This window comes from Lagopus muta, chromosome 3, assembly GCF_023343835.1.
Source record: "Lagopus muta isolate bLagMut1 chromosome 3, bLagMut1 primary, whole genome shotgun sequence".
Taxonomy (NCBI): domain Eukaryota; kingdom Metazoa; phylum Chordata; class Aves; order Galliformes; family Phasianidae; genus Lagopus; species Lagopus muta.
Window position 1 is genome coordinate 56,482,354 of NC_064435.1, and position 24,240 is coordinate 56,506,593.

The following is a 24,240-nucleotide window of genomic DNA, read 5'->3' on the forward strand; positions in this document are numbered from 1 at the left end:
AGGTATAAAATAGGAAGTGGAAGTATCTTTCTCTGTAGCCTTGAAAGAAGACAACATTTTCTGAAGCGCACACTGCAAGTGCAAGTGATATTAACATCCATGTGTTCTCACTTAACCTCCACCACTCTCAGGAAGCAGAAATTCAATCCTCCACCACACACGCATAAAAAAAAAAAAAAAAAAAAAAAAAAAAAAAAAAAAAACACCTTAAAATCAAGAAATACAGAAAATCATGGAAAAGAAAGAAACAGTAAACTTAAATAGAGATAAGTTTCACTAAAACCTTGACAGCCACTTGCTATTACTTACAGATATTTAAATTATTACAACATGGTAAGCCTTTTGCCAGTTCCTGCCATTATTTTTTCTCATAACCATGGACCTCTATTCTGGATCCTTAATCTTTCTCTGCTTAAAAGGGCTTAGAAAGCTCTTACTAACTTATTCTAGCACTCAGAACACAGAGGTAAGACTTAAGATGGGTTTAAGGAGCAGGAAGAAGAAAGGTTGCTTTCTGTCCTCAGTGAAAGTGAAGCCATTGTTACAGCCCATCAACCTCCAAACAAGGGCCAATCCCACAGGATCTGAGCAGAGCAGACTGCTGATAGTAGCAGGGGTGGGGATCATCATACAAGGTAAGGTAGGGTTGGGATGAAGGTCAATCTGCAACATCCAGCCATCCTGTTAGAACTGCTGCTGGAAAGGGCTACTGGTCTGAAGTAGAGATCCACGCCTGAGCACTGACTGGAGCTCTTCACCACGGAGGGACATCCTAGGTGAGGATGGTCAGGACAATTAGTGTTCTCAGGCAATTAGGACTCCTGATACTCTCCAGGCTCTGTAGGAGGCATTCATTTCAACGATGTGAAACTACAAGATCCACCATATGTCACAATTTTTTTGGTTTGTTTTCTAAGGTCCTACTTCACACTTCCCTGCGAAACTGCCTTAGTTATCTTTGTCCCTTTGCTCTTGAAATTTATGCGTGCTGGCTATTTTAATTATCCCAAGCTATTTTCCATCTAACAAGATGGAAACAGCACTTAGAGGACTAATACCTGCTTGCCTTTCCTTGAACAAATGGCTTGTACTTGTCACAAGATTACATGAAAAAATAAGAACATCGACCATCTTGTTTCAACATGAATCATAGGGCTGTATCTTTCCTTAGTTATGGAAACAACTTATTTCAAAAAAAATAAAATCATAACAACTAGCTGTGATTCCTTGCGATCAATCACCAGTTTATTTTCTTTCTTGAAGACGTTTTCTGTTCTGACCAAACTGCACAGTTATAGGACAGTAGCCAGCCAGCTGGGATATCTGCTTTCACAGTATTCCAAGAAAGCCACAAAACTGCCTTGACCCAAGCCAAAAATAAAATAAAATAAAAATTGATATAATTCCCATTTCTACATGCAGGAAAAGCAAAGGCAACGTATCTTCTTTCTTGCAGTTCCTGAAGTGTACACACATATTCAGAGCAAGAAATAACATGTTTTAGATTTCCTAACACCAAATTGAATTTCAGTGATGCCAAACTGAAACCAGAAGTACGAAGGATAAATAAAAGAAGGAAACATAGTGGGGATATACCATGAAACTATACAATTTTAACATGTTTTTGTTTATTAAAATACCTCACCTATGCATTATTACAGCAGTACCAGAAAGTACTCTATGAAGTCAAAATAACTTACTTCTATTCTGTTACGCACAACTATTTTCCATTTGTTAAATCTGAATTCATAAGTGATGAAGTTGAACAGAATTGTTTGCAGCCACCTTAGACACTTTCAGACTTAACAAAGCAGTTTCTAAGTGTGAGAATAAAATAGGCAAGTACTATGCAATTATAAAAAGTTTGTTAACACTCTGTACAGAGCTCAAAGTCCAGCAAATACAGCAGAACATTTAGAAGAATAGAAGGGGAAACAAAAGTTCTTTGGAGTTTGAACTGATAGTCGAGTTCCTGATGTCTAAGGAATTTGAATGAAAGCCTGTTCAAACACTTCAGTATGAAAAAAATCCAATACCAGATGTATGTTTGTGTACGCAACCTAAACCGTTCTTTGACTGTGATGTATTTGTGCTTAGTTAGATTCAAGTATCTTTCCTCTCCCTAAAAATTCCCCCAGAACAACTCCCCAGTATTCTACTACTTCCTTGATCAAGTGAGGAAACAGGTGGTATAAGAACATAAAAGAAAAAATTAGCTGCCAATTCATGGTATAAAGAGCAATCTGTTCACCTACATATGATCTAGCTCACTGAATTCAAACTCAAAGCCATAATTCAGACCAAGAACCTTTTAATAAGTACATGAAAACAAGATTGCTCAGAACTGATATTTCAAAATACTAAAAAATGCATTTTAAAAATTCTCTTTTATGGTGTGGAAGAATTACTTGTTGCACATCAAAATGAGTTGATGCTCAGGAGCATTATTCCAGCTCTGCCTAGTATATGAATTATATACTTCCTGTTTTACTCCGCATCTGCACTTTATTTTGAACATAACTTTAATTGCCATGTAAACCTGGGATAAATCCAGTAAATTCAACTAACGTGATTCAGATTTTTACCAGACTGAGAATAGTTTGGGGATTCAGTAGACAAATGGACCACAGGCTGTGAAACAAGCATACTGAGAATGAACAAGTCCATTTGTTTAAGGACAAGGACAAAAATAAACATGAACAGCTGTCTCCATTCTTAGGCACTCCATCAAAATGAGGCAAGGTTCCAACTGGAAAGAGTTGGACAAATACATTACAGTACATGCAAAAGCACTGAATTTTGCAGAGGCAGCTTCACTTTTGATATTCCCTAAACTGTTGGATCTACTTTGCAAAGTTAGAGCCTGTTTGCAAAATAATAACCTTATAGTTTTATTTGAGTGAATATTTAAGCTTTGAGGATTCCTCTTTTGCTGCCTTTTTTTCCTCCCTACTTAAATCAAAATATAAGAACTTAAACTAGGCATACAAGGAGAGGACTATAATATGAAGGAAAGCTGGGGATAAAAGGGGTGGAGCAGATACATCTAGGAGAGAACACAATAAAGGGAGACTCACATTTCCCATATAAAAGTAGCATGCCCTGCAGCCCATCTCAAATTGCTATGTACTAACACACATAGCACTGGGAACAAGCAGAAGTCAGTGCACAGACGCAGAGCTACCTTACTGAGATAAATGGACCCACAGTGAGTTATCTCACATGGAGGTACAGAAGCTCTATAGGAAAGATGGGGCAGGCAGAAGCGTGTCTTGAGCAGATGCAGATTTGCCTTGGGATTTGCAAGGAAGTATGTAAGAGCTTGCAAGTAAGAATCAAAGCCCACACCATCACAAATGGTCGTGTAGGAGATGTCTGCTACAGATCTGATCTACAAGAACAAGTAGATGGAGAAACAGTAAAAAGCCTCACAGTTGCAGACACCAGTACTTTCAAGTTACTTAAACCACCTCAGTACCTTTGTAATGCCAATACAGCTCAGCACAATCTACCTCTAGATTTCCTGATGCAAGTGATCAATGAACTTACCAAAGAATCTGCTGCTCAAAAACAAGGAAGAACTTGGATGAAACAAGGGCCAAGAGTAGCCTTGGCAGCACTGCCAACAAGACTGTAGAGTTTAAGATCCCAAAACAAATAGCAAAATTGCCCAACCTGGACTAAACACCCTCTGAGCAGAACTGTCCTTTCCAGGAGGCAGAAGACAAGCATTCAGAAGGCCAGCATGAATGAACTTGGATCTGCTGACTCCACTCAAACACAAGAAACTATGCAAAGACAGAAGCATCTCAGGAAATACTCAGCATCATTTAGCACCTACCACTCACAGAGACCCTGGTACACAGCTTCAGTTCCTAAATATGTAAACAATTATATTTAAATATACATATATCTCAATGCAAGCAGTTCATGAAGTTAGCAATCCAAATTAATGTTGTTCCAATCCTATTCAGAGCTTTCCATCCTCTTCAGTTAAATAAAAATGAGCAGAAACATTCCAGAGGGAGTTACAGAAACACGTGCTTCAATTTTTAGTTTTCACAGAAATTTCAAACAGCTATTGCAGCTGTATGCTTTCCATGAGAACCAGTCAGTAGCCTCGAGCTCCAAAATCTCCAAAGAAACAATCTCCTATGCCCAGTCAAGTAATTTTACAGTAGAAATGGAATTACACACGCCAAGTGCAAGCACTGCCCCTTCTAGCGTGTAGTTTTATGCCTTCATCCTTTCATCTCTAATACCTGGCTGATCTTTGCCACTTAGTCTATTTTAAGCACAGAAGAATGAAATGTTAATTCACCACAGTCATGATCCCCAACTGTTGTAACACAAATAATCCACATCAAGTCTGTAAAACCAGACTGACACAGTAGTTTACAGTAATTTTAACATCCTCAAAAATTTACATTAGAGGCTGAGATGGTCATTTAGCACTGTGGTTTTAGATGGATGCTCAAGTATTTTGTCTTGAAGGAAGTAACTCTCCTGCCTTGGCAACTCAACAGCTTTAAATACACTAAATCAATGTTTGTACGTAGAAGCTAAGTAAAGAAAATCTCTGGAAACTCTACAACCCACACACTGCAATGTCAACCTGTTATAAAAACAGTCCACAGCTCTATTTGCTGTAAAATTGGACACAGCTTTGAGACCTACTGCTCGGCATCAATCATAGATGTTATTATCATTTAGTACATTAGCAGCCATTGGAGTGCTCAGTGTGTTCACAGAATGACCTCAGGAAATTGTGATGAGGCACAGCACAGAACTGAAATTGTGTAACAGGAGCTCTGATCGTGGATTGTTGTTTGGGGGTGTTTCTTTTTCTTGCAGATACCTTCTTGCATCACACCAGAGAAAGGAAGAAGAATATGACAACGATGGATGCATAAACTCTCTACAGAAAAAGAAAAAACAGGAGAAGAGCAATCCTCACAACAGAAATCTGTACTGGTAAGGTCAACACTACACTTGGCACTGTGCAACCATCTGCCACAGATGGTTGTCATTTCCCAGCTAATCCTGGGACATTGCACTGAGCAGCACAAACTTCCCAGAAATTTAGGAAAATGAGAAGAAGCCAAGCATATTCAGGGACATATTTCAGTAATAAAGCAGTGGATGATCTCCCTTTCTTCTCTTTACTCATTGAATCATTCTTTTAGGTATCTTTAGTACACATTAGCAATGCCCAAGGAGCAGAAGCAGAGTGTAAGTAACACACACAAGGCTCTTATCTTCAAAAAGTTACAAAATTTCAAATAACATAATTGAATTATTAGTGATCTAAGAGTAATGCTGGTCATTGAATTAATTAGTAGACAGCTGAATGTTCCAGAAGCAAGGGAACGTTCTATCTCAATAAGCTTTGGAACGACCTCCCAAATCATTAATATTCAGGAAATTCACCTATGCTCAATAATTCATATTCAATTACTCCCTAAGCTGCACAATGGAAGAAAAAACTCTTTGCAGCAAAAATCAATGCATGTTTTTGCTCTTCAGACCGAGCTGTACTTGTTTAGTTTGCTGGGTATCTAAGGTCATTCAAAACAGGACCTCTGAGCCTGAGTAATGCTCATTGAAGTGTTTTACTGAAAAACTATCATTTGTTTTAAAAGACAAATGCAGACAGGCATGCATGACTCCCACCAAGGTTTTGTGGTGAGGGAAAAAATTTTGTGTAAGAAAAAAATTAATATACTTGCAGTGCGTTCTGCAGGCAGTGTAGATTTGAAACATCAGTACCCCAATGCAAGCAATTTAACAAGCAATGAGAACACAAATGGAATCAAACCAAACACTTACTTGTTGACAAAACAGATAATAGCTGCTCTACTGGATGAACACATTGGCAGATCATCATTCATCCCAGAATCTTCAGTAAGCCATAGGCAAATTATAAGCAACATATCTTCACCAAACTATATATACAAACTGTGCATCTTTATGCCATGTTCTTATGCACATGCACTCCCTGTAATAAATTACTGCTACTGAAACAGTTTCCAACAGAGCGAGTGTTTAACAGCACATGAATTTCTTGCATACTTAATCCACTAACTTTCTCCCAAAGTTGCCAGATACACTTCACATTCACTCAGCAGTACGTGAAGCTTTATTTAAATGGGTTTGAGTGAATCACATAACAGTCTGTCCAGTCACAGTTCTGCTCCATAAACAGCATAGTGCTTACTCTGAAGCATTTCAGCACAAGATCTTCCAAATACTGGCCAAGAAATCTGCACAAAAAAGCCATACTAATTGGTACTTAACATACAAAATTACATTCCAACCATAGGGTTTCTGTGTGTCACAGACCAAAACAAGAAGAAAGTTCAATTGAGTAGCACCATTACCTCTGATTCTGAGAGATACACTATTATGTTAATAACTATTGACAGCTATGAAATTCAGAGAAGTAAGGCACATATTGGTTCTGCTGTAATGATTTCAATGTAGCCATTTATAGCTACTCGGTTCTTTCCAGTAAATTAGATGCAGGATCTTTCTTCCCCCATAGAAGTACCACAAATGGGGAGGTTTACCACTTCAAAAGCTTTCTCACATTGCTTTGAATGAGTCAGACATTTCAGAACACTTGATTTTACTCCCTAAATTACTGAATTCGGCTTTAAAAAAAGCTTATGAGCATACTTAAGTACTTCGTCAAGAAATTGGACTGTAGGAAGGAAACACTGAAAAGAGAGTCAGTAAACATGACAGTGAAAAAAACATTTTCAAAATCAGATTACTACAAGCCAGCATTATTGGATGAAATAATCCATAAATGTTACTAAACAACTACACTTCCCCCTGAAGCAAGTCCACATCAAAACATCAAGGCGTGAGTGAATACTAGCAAAGAGAACATGATTTGTTAGGCATCTTACCTATTTGTGGCTCTGATAAAATGTTCTGCTTTCTGTAGTAGAAATAAAAGGGACTGAAAACACTATGAAGTGCCAGACAGCTAATCAAAGATCTGTTGTCAGATTTCTGTTCTTTGAGCAGTCAGAATAAACTGAAATAGCAATTGAAATGTTTTCCCAAATTCCCCTAAATTCAGTTATTGTGTTATTGTCCTTTCAGCAGGCAGACTATCACTGAGCAAAACATTTCAGTTTTTCAAAGATTTTGAGAAAGTTAAAAAGAATACAGACCTTAACTGCTATTAATCAATACACAACGGGCATTCAGATCTAAGATAGAGGCGTATAGAAGTTTCAGTCTACACACCAATCACTGAAAGTACACAAAAGTATATCATGCATAAACTTAGGCAGCAGACCAGATAATTTTTTATTGAAACATACTCTAATGATGCTCTTATTATACTCTTACGAGTATAATAACTATATTATTATACACTATAATAACATACTATTATTATACAATAGTATACTATATAACAACACTATATAATCAGTACTCATGGTAGAGACTAGATCATACAACATATGGCAATATGCTCCACACAACGTAATAAAATAAGCCTCCTTGCTGCCTTCATGACATTCATTTCTATACATCAGAAATTCATCAGGAAAACTTCAGTGAAGAAGCTTGCCAATATTCTTTTGAACATATTCTACAAGAGCTGTAGAAATAATCTCTAGTTGAACTGAGACAGACTGAAGAATAATTCAAGTTAAATCAAATTTTAAAGTAACAAGTTTTTGTGTTAAACAGTCACAATTAAATGGCAAACATATTCCACAACACAGAATTTAGGGTCACAGAACATGTAACAGATACAATCAACAGAGGAAATCCTAGGGTCAAGAACACTGCACTAACTGTTCTTTGAATAAATCCACCAGGCTACTCCTTAGCATAACTAAAATGAAGCATGTCTTCCTTGATCGTCAGGACATAAGGCAGCACACAGACCACAAGCATTCAGTGAGTACATCAAGTAGAACTATGGCTATTCCAGGCAACAGGAAGATGTGGTCTATACCAGCTCTGTTAGAAAAGCAGCTTCTTGTTAGGAGGCACATTAGATTTGTAGCCGAGGCAAAACATTGAAACAATTCCATGCATCCCCACATACAAGCATGAAAACAACACTGACAAACTTCCTCTTTAATCCCATACCTACTTTCAAAAAAACAGCTTGGTGTTTGCTTGAGCATTCTGATATGAAGATTGAGGTAAATTGGTGCGGTATGTCTCAGTCTGATAGAAGGCTGAACACCGTGCAACATTTACAGCTTTGTCAGAGTTAAGCACTGCTCAAGGGAGCACTTCATTTTATCACCAACTATTGATTCTTTAAGACAGACAGAATAGGATGATCCAGCTTATCATTCAACGCTACACGCCTGGGAACTGCCAAATTTGTCCAAGATTGCATGAACTCTCTCCTTCTTAAGCCTCCTTTCTACAAAGGCTACTGACTGCTTTATGCCCCAAATACACGCTGCCAAAACCCAGGCCATTTGCTACACTCCATTCTGAATTCCACCAGAATACTGGAATTGTCAATGAGAAAATTGATCCTAAAAGTGTTAATATGTCTTTCTGTAGCTAACTAGCTGAGCTCTTCATAGCCCTTTCAGTCTTCTATTGTCAATGCCTTTCATACAGCAGAAGTAGGAAGGGAGGAACAATTTAAGCAAGTTTCAGTCAGGAGCAGAATGACCCTCAATCTCCAAAACACACGCCAGCACCACAGCTACTGAAGCATCCTTCCCCTCTATTGAAAATTCTCATCCTGTAAGAAAGCCGGTTAACAAGCAGTTAACTTACTTGCCTTAGCTTACACAGTTTCACAGTGTTATCCTCACACAATGGAAAACACCATGGAACTATTGAAAATAATGCTAAAAACACCTTTATTCTGCACTTTTCATTGCAGAATTGCCTGTCTCACTAGGCCATCTCCACAGGACATGCTATAATACAGAAGCCAATGCTGAATGTCACTTACTCTCTTGACAATAAAAACTGCAAATGCAAAAAAGGCCAACTGTTTGTTGACATTTCATGTCCAATTTGAACATTCATATACCTAATTTGCTCCACTTTCTGTGTGTTTTCTGTCAAAATAAAACTGAGAAAGTGTTGTTTCACGTAGGGAAACAGGAATTAAAATAAAAATGAATGCAGCTCAAAAAAAAAAAAAAAAAAAAAAGAGGGAAAAGACCTTATTTTCAAAGTGTCAAGATTATTTATCTGCTTTTAAACTTCTCGGCTTATGATTTTCACATAAGGCTAAGTCAAAACTCTGAGCAATATTCCTGTCATGTCATACATTTCATTTAAGCAAATAGTTATTTAATAGCACTCTTACTAACATCACTTATGGAAAATGATTAAAAGCCATTTGGGCTTGTGGCAGTGCTCCAAGTCAGGTTTTGTTCTATACTGGTGCTGGTGTTGTAAGCTTGTGAGAATGTTTAAATCCTGGCCTCACTCATGAGAAACTCAAGTTCAAACAGCTGCTCTTTGCTAGAGGCAGAAAAGTCCAGGCTAAAACCCTCTAACAGTCCATGCAAGAGCTCAAGTCTGTGTATCCCAAGCTCTCATATTTAATCACTAGACCTGTGTCTCCATCTCTGCTTATTGAAATCTCTGTACTCTGGCCAGTATTGCCTATTACTTAGATCAAGAACAAAACCAAGATCTTAGAGGTAAATATGACGTGTTTTTCATAACAGGGACTTCAACAGGACTACATATAAAAATAACAGCATATGAGCACAGAACATTATGTTTGACACAGAAGAAAAATCCCAAAAGATTATACTAAATTTCATGAGTAGGAATGGGCACTGAGACCCATAACATCAAATGCAGATGTTAACAGAAAAGTGCTGCTGACAGTACAGTGCTCACCTTCTGTCTAATCAGCTACTGCCAGCAAGATTGTCAGTTTGCTACAGACAGTGAATGTACAGTTCTGACAAATTACTGTAGTTTTAATTAAGTGACAATTTTCCATTTTGTTAACACAGTAGATAATGCTTCTATTTGGACTAAAGTTGCATTATCTAAAGATGCAGTGAAAATTATTTGTTGGAGACACGGATTGTATTTTAAGTGACGCAGTTGGTTGTTCTTTAGCTAGAAGAAATCTACTTTGACATTCCATGCCAATCCACTCCCCTCCAGAAAGGCATCAGTATTATACCAGCAAGCCCGTCACAAGCTGTCACATAAGAATATGGAGAACAAACTGTACCATCGACTGAGATATTCCAGTAACTGCACTCTGGTAGCCTTCAGGTCTCTCAAAAGTGATGCCTCCTATTTATTTCCATGGAAGATACAAAGAGTACAATAACACTATTTGATAGAGCAAATTCTCAGCTATAAAACACTATTGTTCAAGATAGTCACTACCATCAGCTCTGCATTTTCACCAGTGATGAACAAGAGTCTGAATGGCACACTCGTAAGAATCTATACCAGCAGAGGTGATCCACTGTTTCACAGATGCTGTGACGGTATCATTGCACCTCACCACCTCACTGTGCTCACAACCCGTTTGGTCTCTATAAACATTCAGCAGCCATTGGTGAACGTTAATGGGTGTAATTTTTTTTCCACATAAAAGGATTCAATAGCTAAAACTTTGTTTCATACTCACTTGCATGTCAAATGCTATTTTGTATGTGACACTGTTTTCTGCTCCTCTGCTGGCATCTGTCACACAGCAACAAAATGTAATGGAATACCAGCAGGAAGGAGTGGCAAAGGAAAGGACTGTCCTGTTATTACTTAAGCGTTAAAAAGCAACATAAGTTTCACGTTATTCCTTTTTCATATCTATCTTGAGAACCAGTATTATTACAAATCAATCTGACCATTTCAAAGCAGGCAAAGACTGCACGAGAGCCAGCCGACTGTAGTAAGACTGATATTCCTAGTCCAGTCAGAGTTAAGAGAGTATGCCATTTAAGTTCACAGTGTTTCTCAACAGATCAGAGAAAAAAAAGAAAAAAAAACCTATTGCCTGAGTGCTGAATACAGCACTGCCCAATGCACTCAGGGGCCTTTAATCTCAGGAAGGCTCATCCAACAGAGTAACTGATGATGATCTTTAAAGACTCAGAAATTTATGTGTGGGTATTTCCATTACCAGCTTACATCATCAAAGAAATAATAAACAATAAGCACCATATGATTCCCTAGAGAAGAAGGAAATTTGAATCAATACTTTGTTCTGTGAAACTACCATCCTTCTCACAGAGAATGAGCTGCTAGTGGCCATCGGATGCTTACCATTGCTGAACAGCAAACAGTTCATTACTCAGTAATGGGACAGAACAGAGATGTTCTTCCTAATGACTTTCAGTCCTTGTTTCTAAACACCCATGCACAAGATATTGCACTTTCAGGTTTCTTTACAGCTCATTAATGTTAATTCTCTTAATCAAGTAATGTATTCCACAGTAAGGCAAGAAAATCCAAGAGCTTTCCCCAGCTCTCTGAAGAAGCCTTTACTTTTATCACTGAACAGAAGTCACAAGCATTTTTTTCTGTACTCACAGATCTATGAAGTATCTAGCTGCTATTCTCAATATCTTTCCCTTAAAAGCAAGGCAAATGTTTTTTCTTACATGTTTTTTGCATAGATGTTTTCAGGGATACTCTTCATTATACTACATCGTACATGTTTACTGTTCTCTCATTTTAACAGCATCTTCCCTGCCGCAGCAGTTTAGAAAGAAAAGAACTGAAAAATATCCTTGGCCGCCAGATACCATGCAGTACCAGCTACTGCAGAAATAAATAAAACTCACCTACTTCCATAAGCATCAAACAACTGCAAAAGAATGGACATCTAAGCCTCCACCTCTCATACATCGGTAACCAAACACTAATCATACCACATATCATCAAGTATAAGAGCATCAAACATTTCCTCGCACAGAAGCCATTTTCAAATGATACCTGAAACATATGCTGAAATTTGGAACAGGAAATTTGAAGAAATGTTGATAAGAAAGTGGAAAGCACAGCTTTGCCAATTTAACTAGTTCAGTTCAACACTTGTGGCAAATACATGTAATTTTATATTGGAAAAAGTCCCAGTTAAACAAATACTTAATATTCTGTATGTCATTACTTTCACATGCAATGCGATTTTGTCAATTTTGTCCTCTGTTTCAAAGGTTTTCCTTCATTGAGGGTTAAGTGATGATTTAAAAGCAGAAAAAGAGAAGACCCTGAGTATGAGGCATACTTGGTACTCGTGTAATCACCAATTGCAGTGATTACTCTAACTTCATAATTCAATTTAGCAAGGATGCTAACACATAAAGTCACAATAAGTTACTTTTCATTCTATTCTGGCTTTTCCTTTTATTCTGGCTAAATAGTGATTTGGTGTTCATTTACACTTTCTCTAGTCACCTGAAAGACAGAACTACTCCACTGTTAGTTGTTACATTGTCTTTTTCCCACAACTCTTGACTGGACAAAACAACTGTGGTAATACAGAACAGCACTGACATCTTGCAGCATAGCTGTATTGAAGACCATGAACTGCATAGCCTGAGCAATTCTGTCAGTGGACCAAACTCAATATTGCAGGCATAGATCATATGTAGTCCTGAAGTATGAATGCCTTCAAGTTACCCAGAAAATAACAGTCCCAGAGTAAAGAAAACCATGGAATCATAGAATATATCCTAAGATGAAAAGGACCCATGAGGATCATCAAGCCTGACTTCACACACGACCACTCAAAAATCAGACACCTCCTGAACTCTGGCAAGCCTGGTGCTGTGAGCATTTTCTTGGGTGTACAACTACTATCATCTCTTACGGAAAATGTCATGAAATGGTTATCTGATAAATTCTAAGCAGTCATTTTGCAGTACTGTTCTCTACAAAATGCCCTACATTTGACGTAATATAATTTCCCAAGATAGACTTTGTACTTCATTGATGTTGAGACAGTAGAAGACCACAGAAGCAGCTCAGGGGAGTTTCTGCAGTTGGTGAAACGGTAGCACAAATTCAGTTGCTGCCACTTATTTTCTGCAGAGCTTCAGCGCTTCCATGCATGTTAACAAAAACACATTCATGTTTAAAATTAATCATGTGTAAAAGGTATTACCGAATTAGACCAAAAGCATGGTTAAGCCAGTGATGCTGCTGCATGGTTTAATACACACACAAAAACAGACCAAAGCGATACCTTTGGAAAAACAGAGTCCCTTCATTACTGTTGTTACCACTTCTACATTTAAACAATGTTACGTGGGATATAGGATGATCATTTTTGTTAACTTATGTACCTTTCCCTAAGCACAGTGCTTACTCAGATCTGCATTATCTTAAATAGACTATAATTACTAACTAGAAAGCTGTAGCTTTTATCATTTCCTTTTCTCAAAACTATTCTGAATAACAAGTAGACATTGTCAACTATCAAAAGCTTCTAAAGATGTAATTGAAGACAGGAAGAATTAACCTAACTGCATGGTTGCTTCTTATCTCCCAGACACCCAAATCTACCACACAGTGTGATGAGAGCTTTTTTTTTCCCCCCTTTGACAAAAGCAACAAAGAATTATCTAATCAGACATGTTTTTATCCATCAGATATTTGTTTGAAAAGAGTGTTGTGAGTCTTGTAGGAATGCAGACAGAAACAAAAAATAGCATCTCTGTATGTTGTGTTCAAAGCTTCTAATACAGTAGTGATTTTTCATTTATTTGATTGTTCACGCCTTTCCTCCTTCATACTTCAATAATTTCCAACTTTTTCCTCACTGATTACATTTTAAGGAGTTTATCCTCCTGTCTTATGAGGTATAAGGCTTAAAATAGATCCTCAGTATGAAACAGATTAAAGAACCCCAGCATGCAAATAAGTCAGGAAACGAAGCTATTTTTATTTTTTTAAAAAGAAAGTCCAACAAGATTGTAAAGTTAACCATTCAAACTCATTAAAATGAATTCACTTAAACCCTGGTAGAAGGATTTAAGCTGAAGGACTTTATGCTTGGGACAGTTGATATTTCTGATTTTTGTGCATCAACTTGACTAGGATGTAGAAATTAAGCACACAGTAAACAGTATAGTTCATTCAAGTGCCCATACCCACACTTTATATTCAAGCTTATTCTCACATCTTTCCTTATGACTACAAAAGAAACAATTCCCAATTACTTGGCTCAAAGAAAAAAGCAACCAAGCAAGTCTCTTGACTACTCTATTCAGCCACCTCTTAACCAAAAATTTTCTTAAGGAACTCACTAAAAGATCAATAAACTGAGCTATATCTATAATCAAAATAATTTGATGAGCTGGTTTCACCTAATAAATGGCAAAGCATCAAAGCATAAAGCGAGATTGAAATGTTCATATGCCATTATTAAAAGATCAATTTGAAGATGTTCTAATTCTCTGCTGTTACTAAAGCACTTTATGAACTAGAAAATATTCACAGTGTTATTTGTTTTAAACTTTTATGCTATTTAACAGTTAAGATTTCCACTCATTTTGTGTGTTCAGCCCTCTGCAACAATGTTATAGAAGCATGGGGTCTGATTTCAGTAACAGTTTATTGTGCTAAGTTTAGGTAAAATAAGTAATAGTACCAAATCAACTACTAATTCCACCATTATCATTGCCCCTATTCTCCCCTAGGTTTTTCCTTGCGTATCCCTACACTGAGCAGTCATGAATTCCACAAACTGCTTTATTTAGAAAACACCACATCAAAACTAACTCTCCTCCCACTCCAAGTACCAAGCAAAAACAAAAGGGGAACAGTCTGCCATTAACATCTGCCAGTTTCCTGCAGGCTGCTTCAGGGAGATACATTAAAAGCAAACACTTGCTCAGAAATTTGTCTCCAAGCAATTCTAAGAACAGAGCACAGATTTAAATAATTGCTTGCCGGATGGAGTAGCAGTCATAAAACCAACAAAACTGAAACATCATCCACTTATGAAACATTCTCCCTGTTACGCCTCACTGAAGCTATATGTCACTGGAGGTGGTTCTAACTATTAATCAGCCAGGTGTTTGTGCTTCAGAATCAAATTACTTTTACCTACCTGTCAGACCAGCCCTAGGACATCCAGAGCAGTAATATGCAATCTTTCTTCCTTTGCAGAAGAGTTTAAAGACTTCCAAAAACCACAGAGGAAAATTGTCTTCCTAGTCACTTCTCATTCCCACCCATGCTTTTTGTTGTTTTTTCAACAAATTGCAACCCAAACAACCAATCCTCTAGTAGACATCATTTGTCAAGGATTTCATTTTGTCAGTTGTTGATTCCACCAAGTTATGTCTACTATAGCTTCATTCTGAAGACAGCACTTGGCTTCTTTTAAAAACAATGACTCACTCAAAAATGCCACAATGGAATAAAATCAAAAATACAAATAGAATAATAGAATTAAAGATTGGAGAGGAACCACTAAGATCATCTAGTCCAGCTATTAACCCACATCAAATAATTTCAGACTGTGTTGAGATAGTTCAAACTTTAAGAGAACTATTATGGTTTTCTTTTAAAAGCAAATCTTTTCAGACCACTTGAAACTTAGGGGCTTCAGTGTTATCCCCACTATCACAAGACAGCCTGCATGAAGTCTGGAAATAATCTCGAGTCTTCCATGAGCACTAAGTCAGTTTTGAAGAGACGCTCAAATACAAACAGGAAAATAAAGGTGGTGATAAGAGGACAAGCTCATGCAGAATCACTCAAAAGACACAAATGATGAAAACCCCAGAAGTATCAGCTTATTTTTCTTCTCTCTCACAGACAGCAGTGCAAATACCTCACTGCACTGAGTGAATGTCACCATTAAGTCCAGACGGACTCACTTTTGAGCATCACTGCCCAGTCACATACTTCCTGTGCTTTGGTTTGACTCCCATAGTGGTCTTAAATCACAAATTGGATTCCTTTTAGCCAAAGTCAAGCAACAACTGCTTATGGGCACTGAATCCATAAAGTCAGACTGGCCCGATACAACATATGGACAGGTTCCTCTGCACTGATTATTTTGCTACTTACTTAAAATGAGCTGCATTACTTCCCAACACATACACAGGCAGAAGGTATCTCCCTAGCGGGAAATTAGCTATGTGTATTCATCCACCAACACAGATGCAATGTTTTAGGTTCTTTCACTGGAGAATTTCATTCTTCCTAACTTCGTACATCAATAGGGTTAAAACCAATAGTTATTATGGCAAATAATACCTATACAAATTTTATTTTCAGAAGTAGAAAATAACACTCATTCCTTTTGCCTCTCTACCAGAGGCCAATAAATAAATAAATAAATAAATAAAATCACTTCACAATCTTAAAAGCCAAATCAATTTATTTGTGAGTTCTGTATGCCTCACCACTGAGCAATGTCTCTATAGCTCATGGCTATTGTTGCAAGCCAGATGAAAATCCAGCATTGCATCGTGAAACACGTTCAATAAAAGTAATAGAAATGGAGAGGTAACTGTAAGTCCAGATAAAAAAACTACTGAAAAAGGCAACTTTCACTTCACTTATCCTACTCATTCATGTTTAATTTTGTCTTAACCACAGTAATTGCTGCTCAGCTCCTCCTTTAAAACTTTATTCTATACTTGCACATATATTCAAAATACAAAAACCTTGCACTTTTATAGCTATATTTACCATAATAAAAATTCTGTTTTTCTTTTTTCAAAGTTTAGTTAAACATCTCAAGACTCATAAAAAAAAAAAAAAAAAAAAAAAAAGATTAAATAAAACAACCATGTCTTTCAGAAAACACATTGTGTTTCTGAAAAATGGAACAAAAGCGCCTTTACTCCTGAGCCCTACAATTTCCTAAAAGACAGCTTGCTTAAAAATAGGTAACTGGACTAACACTCTTTTAAATGTCCAGTGTTACTATCATAGATAGTTTTGCAGTAATTTGAAACAAGCAAGGGCAGTTGTTAAAAATCAGAATTATAGAATTATTCAGACCTGAACAAGGACAAGCTTAGAATCAAACCTCTAATAGAGGATTTTATCTCAAAGCCTTTAGCCTTCAAGTAGTCAAAAGAACAGAAAAAATGCCTATAGTAAAAGGCTGTGGTCAGTCACAGCCCTGATCTTTCAGGGCAGCATCAGCAACCGAGAAGCCTGTGGGAAAGCCAAATACACAAACAGGCAGTCCTACCTACTCCCAGTCTAAGTCATATTTCATTATACTCTTCTCCATCTCACATGACTACACCAAGGTTTCTCATAAGCTATATGACTAAATTCATCAAAAGCAGTTTAAGTTTCTGCAATCAATATTTATAAGAATCTCTCCCAGTGCAAATTGAAAGTATTTTTTTCATTATGTTCACATCCTACTCACCAGCTGATCAGTCACACAAGCAGATTCTCTTTGACCTAAGTAACCTTAGGGAGATTATTCTGCTGTCATATTGCTGTGAGGCAACTAGTTCTGGCTATGTCAGTAAAAATGCTGCAATGAAAATACAACTGTTTTCAAAGCTGACCTTTATTTGTTCCCTGCCCCCATTAGTACTTCCCTTGTGGATGCTGCACCAGGCTCTTAACGTGTGGCAAAATACTGAGAGCAAAATGACAAAGTGATTTGGGCAACAGCTATTCCATATAAACAGTCCGCTTTTTTAAAATCCTCTGGTTTTTCTTTCCCTCCTATAATAGCAGTAATGAAATACTTACAATCAGTAAAGACTACAGAAAGGGAAGGAAGGAACACTTCCACTTCCTTGCAGTAGTTATTGCTCAGCACAGTTAGCTCCACTGAAATGGAGGAACTATTAGCAATAGCAAAATTATTTACCTGCATGAGCGTTAGAAAGGATAGACCTTTAAGAATCACACTGTGGTACAGCAAAACCCATGCACAGATAACTCCTGAGCACACAGCGGCTTGTGGAGCACTTCCTAGCTGCATGGCTGCACACACTGATATTATTTCAGCTCTCTATTGAGGCAGAATACAGATCTCTTTTGTTTTTCATGAAGAGAAAACTCAACACACAGGTCAGAAAATAAGCTGCATCACCTTCACACCACAGGTCCAGAAGGAGTGTCCCAGAAGCATCTGCCCACAGAGAGGCAGTCTGTTGGTGGCCCTTATGTATGCACTCAGTCTTCTTCCACATCCAAAAGCATCAGGCTTTGCTGGATGAGGGCCACATGGACAGAACAGTCATGCAGTATACAGCTGGACAGAAATGCAACTCTTCATTCGGAAAGAAGTTATGAAGTTTCACAACTTGCCAAATAAGTGACACTCTTGACAGAGGTTACACTGTTTCCTGCCATACAGCTGCATGGCAAGAATCAGAACAATGGCAAGCATCAAATCAGAGTTAACTGAAACCTAGAAGTAGAAATGAAAAGAATTATTCAGCCTCTGGGGATTTAGATCCTATCAAAAGAAAAACTGAATCATGCATAGTGACATACACAGCTAACTAAAAGCTGTATGATTTTGCAAAGCAAAGATCATCATTTGACAATAACATTAAATCAATAGCTAAAAAGTCATTCTCAAATTAATCCAAAAAATTGATTTGTCCTTGCTCATCCATAAACATCCAGATGATTTAAAATATGATAACAGATATACATTAAGGCGGATCTTAGGAACAGGTGGTAAAACAATGTTCAAGCTCTCAAAATTCCACTTGCAAATCTGGAAAACAAAGTGTAGGTAACCTACTCCAAAGACATCAGTATACTTACACATAAGAAATAATGCATTTTTACCACCATTTTTATCTTTGTATTCACCAGTAAGGAAGATTTAATTTTGCTCACTTTTTTATTAAAATCAACTAGTATCATCCTAGAAGGTGACTCTAATCATTTTTCCTCTGTTCAACTGTGAGGGTAGAAAAAGTAATACTTGAACAAGACCAAAAGTTGGTCTACATTTTGCTACAACTACAAAAGCTACCCAAGCACAAGCTTAAAATTTCAGCATACTAATGAAATCCTGGTATTCACATGCCCAATCAATTCAGCAAAGTACAAACTCAAACTTACATTTGGACCAAAAGCATCTTTGGTCCATTAATAAAGTATCAAAATAGCTGAACAAGCAAAACGAGATGGCAAACTCTTGCAAAATACTCATTTTAGATATTGCTTCTAGCATTTGACCTACATCTGCATCATGTTTTAGCCAGCAAAGGAAAAAACCTTTTATCTGTAGAAGTCTAAGGTGATTGCACACACATATGGATAGTATACACAGCTAAACACTTGGCACCAAAAAATGCACATATAATCTCACATTCTTTTATGAGGATGTATTTTTTAAAACACTGTGAGACAGTTTAGGATTACCTTTCACTGGAGCTCTTTTTTAACCTCCAAAGTCTTTATATTACATTTTCCAGATAAAAGCCTGAAATGTTCAAGCCAGAATTATTGAAGAGCTGGCAAATCTCTTTCATCTCCAAAGTATTCTGTACGAGGTGGGAGAAAAAGTTACGAAGCAAATGATCAGCCTTTGGCCCACTGTGCTCACTTGCACTTCAATCCTTCAGATTCCTCTAGGATCCAGTTCTTAATTCCTTAGCCCTGTGCACCTGCTTCATAAAAGGCCATGCCACAAGTAAATTAGTGACTTGATTGTGTGTGATATTTCAGATGTTTCAAGGAATATACCTAGCAACACCTCTGTACAGTACATTAAAAACTGAATGTCAAATCCTGCCTCATCAGAGCTCTTCTCCTGAACTTTACCTTCAAAACACAGCTCTCCACTAGATTTACTTAACTAGCTATAGAAGTGAACGTACAAAATGCTCCCAGGTAGGTTCCTAGGTGACCTAAATAAATGTTCTACGTCCCTGAGTTCTTCCTGACATCATATAATGATCCTGCATTCCTACCCAGGCCATCAGACCTCACAGCCCACTCAGTACAAGGCCATGCAACTGTTCTGGGTTTCTGTGGCATTAAGGAGTTGCTCTGAAGCTAATGTCTGACCAAACAGATCCTCTAAAAATGTATTTCAAGAGAAGCTTCAAAGCTTTGATGACTAAAGCAATTGTGATCCAGTGAATCATTTCTCTCTGTCAACAAAACACATATAGACTGTAATCCCACTGAATTGATGACCACAATTATTTCTACAGCAGGGCTCAAATAATGATCCACAAATATGAAGTTAGAAGAACATCTGCAACTCCAAGTGCTTGTCTGTCTACTTGCTGCAGACTTGAATCCAACACAACAGTTTCTATGATCCTTGGTAATCATTACAGCATAGCAAACATATAACAAAAGAAAAATAACTAATTTGTGCTACAGCGATCAGTTTTCATAGTATTTCATTGCACTTGTCACTGATTACTGCCTCTAGACTGTTATGACTAGAAACAATAGAAGCAAAATTATTTGAGCTATGCACTGGAGAAGAAAAGTGCCTCTGTACAGTATGAACATAAATTGATATCCTGTTCATTTTTTCATAGATAGGAAACATTCACATAAAAAACAAAACAAACAAAAACAAACAAAAAACAAACAAACAAAAAAAACCTGTAGAACCACTCTAAATCCCAAACAGATAAAAGAAATAAATAAGCAGTGATGAGGAGGTTCTTTTAATGTAGGTGTACCTGATGTGGAGATTAAGAAACAGCTGTTCACATGCTGATCTGATCATTTTAGTACAAATCCCAATCAATCAGGGGAATAGGGAAGGGGAGGTTGGTGACTATTATGGATTAGAGTCATGGGAAATGGAAAGCAGGCGACAGGAAAGGAGTAAGAAGTTATGTAAAGTCACCACCAAGATCCAGCAGCATCCCATTGCCTGCAGTTCCAATGGTCCAAGGCTAAGATGCAGGAGCCAAAGCACAGGGCAGAGTGGTCAACCTTAAGCAGCAAGGAGATACAGCAACAAAGCAGGCCCAGGGTAGTCCATCATCATGCAGGTATCACATTGTTAGGTATCTGATGTCAGATGCCTACCGTCTTGGTTGTAGGCCCCTTTTTTTGTCCTCTTTCTTCTGCCAACGTGAAATTGCTGGGTGTTTGGTTAGGAGTCACGTGCAGCACCCCTGAGATTGCTCTCTCTTCAAGAGAGCCCTCCCACACAGAAGACTGCCTCCCTGCCATTAAGCTGCTGCTTATCTCTCACTCTCCCGGCCTGCAAATCTTCAGACAAAAGATTTCTCCAACTTTGACCAGGACTTGCCTGGACTAGTCCATCTGTGCTCCTCAGCAAGCTTTGAAACAAAGGTGCAAAAAAAAAAAATCATGTCTTACAATGACTGATTCTAATTAACGTGGACCTCAAGGCATGGATCTGCAAAACAGATGTTACACTGATCCAATAGAATATGTAACAAATTAACTGCAAATGAAATGAAGTATCCTCTTTTGGAGACAAATTGGAGTTCTGTTGCGCTAACTTTCCTCCCAGGAAGCAGAGGAACCTTTATTGCACCCTTTGGATCACTGTCTGGTGTAACCCAACACATCCAGACTATTTCATCAGCACGTGCAAGCCATCAGCAAGTTTTAATTAGCATCTGTAATGTTAGGTAGAAGCTGTCCCTGTAGTCTCTGTTCTTCTGAAAAGATGAGGGGAGAAAAAAAAAAAAGAAAAAAAAATGAAATTTACACCTGAGAAGAGCCAAAGATACTGTGGAGAGGCTGGAAGTGGCTAGAGCAGTCTATGACCTGAGGCTTATTTTGAATGGTCTGTGGTGTTTATACAATCTGTACTGAAACACCATAAACTTTTACATGAGATCTTTAGGCACCAGCAAAGAAAAAATAAACGTAAAAATAGTCTGCACTGATACTTTGTTTTAGTTAAAACTGTCACAACTCTAATGTGAATATACAATAGTTTAAATATCTACAATGCACTAAGTTTGTGAAATGAATGATCAAGGCACTGCTTCTAGACCAGCAATACGCACCACTCACTAAATATAAATAAATAATAAAACATTTCATTCTGAAAGACAGGACTTCCGCAAATGCAGAGTCCGCTATTACTTAAGCCACTTCTTATATTCTTCATTTACAGCTGAAAACTCATAATGATTTACCAACCAGATTATAATTTGAAAGAGCCCTTGTAATGAACCACCCTTCTAGCACCTGGAAATCCACAATCCTTCCAATAAAGGAAACTGGAATACTTCTAAGGTATTAACTGAAGCCAGGACATGTGCTGGATTTGTGAATGGAAATAACATGGCCTCCAAAAGCAAGTGTTACATTCCCTGACAACTCAGTAAATGAATAAGTAACAGGAGACATAAAGCATGAGACATTATCTGTCAAAGCTGAGGAGATGACACTAAACATTTGACATGCACATGAATGCAATACAGTATCAACTAGATACAGTTACACCAAGTTCTCTTTGGTTTGTCAAGGCAGAAACGTGAGAAATTGTGACTACTTGCTGAGAAAAATGTACTAAAATGAGGGCAGCCTGTCCCACAGCCAGGCTGTCCTCATGGGGAAAAAAATTGGATCACTGGATGCCGTAGGAACGTCTTATTTGCTCTTTGCAAATCGCCTTTCTCCTCCTGTCATGTGTGATAGGCTGTAAGAGCCTATTTTTTCTTGATAACCTCCCTGCAGGCACTAAGGATGCTGCTGCATGTCTTCAAAGCCATCCCCACTCCAGCTCGAGCCAGCCCTGGTCCCTTATCCTCTCCCCACAGTGCAAGTGCTCCAGCCCCAGTATCCCACGATCCTCTGCTCAATTCAGTCCAGATTGTCGGTGTCTTTCTTGTATTGAGGTGGCACGTGGGGAATCATAGAATTATTAAGATTGGAAAAGATGCTTAAGATCATCTAGTCCAACTGCTAAGTTCATGCAACAGTTTAGGTGTGGTCTAATGAGCAATGACTGAAGGAGGATAGCTACCCCCTGTGATCTGCCCTTAATGAAGGTTTGTTACCACAGAGTTCTTGTTCCACCTGCTCATTTCCCAGGCTAAACGCATTTGCATACATACAGTTGATATAGGAATCCTTTCCCATTTTGTCATTCGTGAGGCCTCTATCACTTCACATCCTCATCTAACATATCCTTACCTCTCATGTTTCTCCTTACTTAAGCTCTCTTCACCAGGTTTTCCAGCTTATTGTCAAAAATACTCTCACTTCATTCTGTCAGAAAAAAAAACTTATGCAACCCTCAACCTTCAAAGACAGTCTTGACAGCTAGCAATCCAGCTTTCCAACTACAACACCTGCATCAAGAGCCAGCTGTTGACCTACAGGATCTGTTTCTTTCTCTTCTAGCCTTAGGGTCCCACAGCCTTAAGTCTCATCCATCTCAAAGCTGTGTAGTTGCTCTGAATGTGCTCCAGGTCCCTCCTGCCAGTATCACTAATGCAATACTGATGAGCAACAGGCGGCTGGACTGGACAAACCACTTAGACTGTCTATAACACCAGATGCGAGTCCCCAGCAACCATAAACCTCCCTTGTGAGACAGCAACTCACACTGACAAACAGGGTCCCTGTCCCTGCAGTAGAGAGCCACTTGTCCCTTTTTCTTGGTGCTACCGCATGGTTCATGCTCAGCCACCTCCAATGCTTCTCCAGACATGACTTCTACCTGCTTGTGTTCCACCAAGGCACCTGCATATCAGTGGACGGAGAACAAACTGTCCTTATGCTGTCAGAAATCGTGAGCTTCTGCTCTTCTCTATTCTAGGATCTGCTGGTTAACCAAGTGCAGACTCCGCCTTTCTTTCACCTTTTTGAATGGCAGAGTGAAGCTCTCAGCTCTGCAGAGTCTCTACAAAGATGCATCAATCTATTTGTCCTTTTCCCTGATTCTACTCATGGCAATCCCTGTTCACAGGAAGACTGGTAAAGCAAGAAGGTCCTCATCCTTCACATAGATAACTCTTAAAGAAACAGTCCCTGTCCAGTTTGTGTTCTGCACCTGTCATAGCAGGACACTACTCTTTTCCTCGCTTTTCATTCTAATAGCATGAATGATAAAACAGGGAAGCCCAAGCACCTTGCAGGAAGATCAGAATAGCACCACATGCAGAGAAACAAATAGGACACAGGCATAACAGTTGCTCTTGTCACAGTCACCGAGAGTAACTGGTACATAAGATTATTCAAGAGTATCCAGAAAAAAAATTTTAGAGTTGAAATTTTTCACTCCCACTGGTGACAGAGTGCCACCACGAGTTCTAAAAGGCCCCAAAGTCCGTAAATTATATATTAACACAATCTTGATCATTGCAAAATGCTGACATCTCACTCCAT

General features: G+C 38.1%; 1 long non-coding RNA gene across 4 annotated transcripts in view; it reads right to left on the minus strand.

The window, feature by feature from the left end:
- The window catches only part of LOC125690677 (uncharacterized), a 98,670-nt gene that overhangs the window by 65,809 nt on the left and 8,621 nt on the right, over nt 1-24,240 (minus strand). For 3 of the 4 annotated variants that reach the window (XR_007375731.1, XR_007375730.1, XR_007375732.1), the window contains exon 2: nt 23,044-23,118. This is a non-coding gene — a long non-coding RNA (uncharacterized LOC125690677). Of the gene's footprint in view, nt 1-16,793; nt 18,341-23,043; nt 23,119-24,240 lie in introns of those variants that run through there. The other variant, XR_007375729.1, reaches the window with a different exon arrangement.